This window comes from Mus pahari, chromosome 11 (assembly GCF_900095145.1).
Source record: "Mus pahari chromosome 11, PAHARI_EIJ_v1.1, whole genome shotgun sequence".
NCBI lineage: Eukaryota > Metazoa > Chordata > Mammalia > Rodentia > Muridae > Mus > Mus pahari.
This window is the reverse complement of record NC_034600.1, coordinates 21,297,597-21,302,183: the sequence shown is the minus strand read 5'-3', so window position 1 is coordinate 21,302,183 and position 4,587 is coordinate 21,297,597. Positions and strand designations below refer to the sequence as shown.

Here is a 4,587-nt window from a genome sequence, read left to right as displayed (position 1 = left end):
AGTAGAAGACTTTATGACGTTGGGTCCAGAGAGATGACCTCTTCTTCCTCTGTTTCCTCTGGTGGTCTCAGAAATTATAGGAATATTAAAAAGTTTCAGAACATTCCTCACATTTGAATGGTTTTGAGTTTCTATAGAGTCTCCCTTGACATAGAAACTGCTTTATAATTCTGGAAGACAGGGAGATGTATAGAGGTAGCTGCTCTGGTTTGTAAAGATACATCATTTCTCTGCATTGATATTCATTCCTGTTGATGATGTTTTGAAATGTAGTAAATTAAAGCAATTTTGGCCAGAAGAATCATTACTATGAAGATATTGCTTTCCTAAATATAATACTTATTCTATTATGTATCAATATTTTCTTTCTTCATGTAGATTTCTGGGGACACAATTGATTCTAATACTAGAATGCTTGTAGAAAGCCTTTAATCTCAGCATGCGGGTGATATGTCTAATATAGTTCCCTGAGTTTGAGGCCAGTCTGGATTAAGTAGGGAGTTCTAAGAGAGTAAGGGCTACATAAAGGAAAATAACATCAACAAAACAAAATATAACAAAGTGTACGTTTAAGAAGTGAGGGTGCCCTGAAACCCGAAACTCCTGATTTCTGTCTACTCCATTATATTATATTATATTATTATATTTCCTCCCCTTCCCACAGTCCTCATATAATATCTATAACACATGTTTTCCCAAAAGAACGACATGTCCCTCTCTTTGTGGAAAGAGATTATCCTGAATCACCCTCTATCTTTTCTATATTGTTCTTCCAGCTCCTACTGGATGCCTTGTGGCCTCTCTCTTATTCCACTGTCAATCATTTGACCCGCTCATTGAACTGTTCAGGATCCAAAACTGTGGAAAAAAGTATTTTTGACAACCATGAAATTGGCTATATATGAGGAAACACTATCATAATTCATGAAAAATAAAAGCCAATTCGAATACCATGCTGTTGTAATACTCCATCTACAGTTATCCTTTTTCCCAGGCTCTGTCTGGATTTGTGCCTGCATGTTCCTATCCCATGTTAACTTCTTTTCATAACAGTGAGATATGTCAGCTCCTGGCTGCAACCCATTCTTAATATAAATTTAAGTCTGTATTAACGTACAAAGTCCATACTAAATGTAAAATACGTATTGATGCTCTTTGGTTCAAGAATCTACCCTTTAACTTATTATTCCTATATCTCCTTTTTCCTTTTAACTTTTCTCAGCATTTTCCCCATCTCTATCCTTTTCTTCTTAACACTATAAAGGGCAGAAAGAAAGATAGAGAAAAGACAAAAAAGAGACAAATCCCTTAGTATAACCTCCTTTGCTTTGTTTCCGTTCTGAATAAAACCCTTAACAACTTACCCATGAAAGGGCTAAAGCCCACTCAGCATGCTATGTTCTCTTATAATTGCATCCTGCTGTTTAATTTAGGCCTCTCATTATCTATTACATTTTGAAAAATAACTGTAGTTTTGTAGCTGTAGAATATTTTTTCTTTTCAATTTTTTATTAGATATTTTCTCCATTTACAGTTCAAATGCTATCCTAAAAGTCCCCTATACCCTCCCCCTGCCCTGCTCCCTTACCCACCCACTCCTACTTCTTGGCTCTGGCGTTCCCCTGTACTGGCACATTTAAAGTTTGCATGACCAAGGGGCCTCTCTTCCCAATGATGGCCGACTAGGCCATCTTCTGCTACATATGCAGCTAGAGACATGAGCTCTGGGGGTACTGATTAGTTCATATTGTTGTTCCACCTTTAGGGTTGCAGACCCTTTCAGCTCCTTGGGTACTTTCTCTAGCTCCTCCATTGGGGGCCCTGTGTTCCATCCAATAGATGACTATGAGCATCCACTTCTGTGTTTGCCAGGCACTGGCATAGCCTCCCACAAGACAGCTATATCAGGGTTCTCTCAGCAAAATCTTGCTGGTGTGTGCAATAGTGTCTGGATTTGGTGGCTGATTATGGGATGGATCCCCGGGTGGGGCAGTCTCTGGATGGTGACAAAGTGACAAACCAGAGAAAGATTTGAGAGAATTGAATATGCTTAACTCTCGGGAGATTAGAGAGAATAAGAAAGGACAATTTTGCTGGGCGGTGGTGGCACACACCTTTAATCCCAGCACTTGGGAGGCAGAGACAGGTGGATTTCTGAGTTCGAGGCCAGCCTGGTTTACAAAGTGAGTTCCAGGACAGCCAGAGCTATACAGAGAAACCCTGTCTCGGGAAAAAAAAAAAAAAAAAAGAAAGGACAATTTTACTAAGATAGTTATTGAGAGACAGGTTGCAGAGAGATAACAAGCTAGATACAGGGGAATACGGAATGAGTCAGAGAATGAGAAGGAGCCAGAAGATTAGAAAATATTGCCAAGTTAGTATGAGGCTAAGCAGAGCAATCCAGGAAGGGATGAGAGATACAAACCAGATTGAATCATTTAGAATGGAGACAAGTTTGAGCCAGAATGGCTGAGTTGAACCAGCTAGACAAAGTTCAGAAAGAACTACAAACTGTGGACTTACTGAGCAACAAGTCTCGGAGATTGAGAACATTCTAGACCTAGATTACATTGTGAGGAATCCAGGGGCTTCCAGGACTAGGCCTAGATTAGCAGATGGAGCCAGTACACATCTGATAAGGCAATTAGCAAGCAAGTAAAAGTTACTTTTACAAGCAATTGTTATTTTCATAATACCCGTTTCTCTGTAGCCCTGTAGGCCTTAAGGACTGAACATTACTTGTCAAGTCACTTTACTTTGCCTTAGTATTATCTTGGAGTAAAAACAAATTAATTAAACACAAATAAGTTAAAGAAAGCAACTACAAAGCAATGGAGAAATTGTGAGACTATGAAGTGCTCAGTGTGGTCCTTGAGGAAGCACAGTTGACAGAAAGGTTCAGTGCTGAGCTATGTCCTGGCCAGTGCTGGAGATGACATAGACATTCAAGACTGCAGCCAATGGCGATGTATTGAGTAAATGCAAACAATAAACCCAATAACAACACTAACATACATACATGCAGGGAAAACATTCATAGCCTGCAAAGAAAAATGAAACACTGTAAACGGTTTCCAAAGGGAGAAATAATCCCTCTTCAAGGAATTTTCTTAACAATATGCAAAACAGCAAAACACATGGCTGTAGTCTAGATAAGGAGATCTTATGCTGATACCAAGGACTGCATAGTGTGTAGAAACATAATTAAAAGGTTTCATCCGGCAGAGAAGTCATCATGGAGATATCAGAATATCACCCTGCATTTATTTAAGCCTTTCTACATGGACACCTCATCCTTACAAGGTCTGGTGGTTGATCCCAGCATGACAGAAACAGGGGGGTTATAATTTTCCTGAATTCCTGGCTATCCTTGTCTACACAATGGACTCATGTCACAAATGACAAAACAAACAAAAAACAAAACAAACAAACAACAAGCAAACCCTAAAATACCAAAAACACAAACAAAACAGAAAACAACCAGCCAAACAAATATTTAAGCAAAATACCTAAAAGTCTAAGCAGTGATTTGAACAATGGCATCAAGGAATGTGTGTTTGGTGTGTTTGAAAAATATCACCATCTCATCAGTTATGTCAATGACTGACAATTATGAAACTGTAGAACATGAAACAGGATCCAGTGAAATTACATTTATATTCAGTCTTCCCAGATTTGAAAAATTGTGGGGGAGGGAGAACCTGAAGAGACTATATCCAGAGGTTAGGCAAGGCCACCAGGTGGGGGATGGGGCCACCCACTCATTTCCAAAATCTTTTTTTTTTTTTTTTTAAGATTTATTTATTTATTATATGTAAGTATACTGTAGCTGTCTTCAGACACTCCAGAAGAGGGAGTCAGATGTCATTACGGATGGTTGTGAGCTACCATGTGGATGCTGGGATTTGAACTCAGGACCTTTGCAAGAGCAGTCAGTGCTCTTAACTGCTGAGCCATCTCACCAGCCCCATACAGTGAGGATCGAACTCACGACCTTCAGATTATGAGACTGATGCGCTACCAACTGCACTAATGAGACTCCTTCATCTCCAAATTCTTAACCTAGAAGGGTTCCTGTCTAAAGGAAATACAGGGACGAAGTGTGGAGCAGAGACTTAAGGAAAGGCCATTCAGAGACTACCCCACCTGGCGATTCATCCCATATGCGGACACTAATCCCAGACACTATTGCAGACAGTAGCCTGATATAGCTATCTCCTGAGAGGCTCTGCCAGAGCTTGATAAATACAGAGGCAGATGCTTACAACCAACCACTGGACTGAGCATGGGGTCCTCAATAGAGGAGATAGAGAAAGGACTGAAGGAGCTGAAGGAGTTTGCAACCCCATAGGAAAAACAACAATATCAACCAACCATACCCTCCCTGCCCCGAGCTCCCACGGACTAAACCACCAACCAAAGAATACACATGGAGGAACTCATGGCTCCAGCCACATATGCAGCAGAGGATGGCATTGTCTGGCATCAATGAGAGGAGAAGCCCTTGGTCCGGTGAAGGCTTGATTCCCCAGTGTGTGGGAATCCCAGGGTGGTGAGGTGAGAGTAGGTGGGAGAGGGAGCATCCTC

The 4,587-nt window shown here is 40.6% G+C and overlaps 1 non-coding gene across 1 annotated transcript; it reads right to left on the bottom strand.

The window, feature by feature from the left end:
* Positions 1-3,963: 3,963 nt before the first annotated feature.
* Positions 3,964-4,039, bottom strand: Trnam-cau. Its single transcript has one exon. It is a non-coding gene; the product is annotated as a tRNA-Met (tRNA).
* Positions 4,040-4,587: the final 548 nt, after the last annotated feature.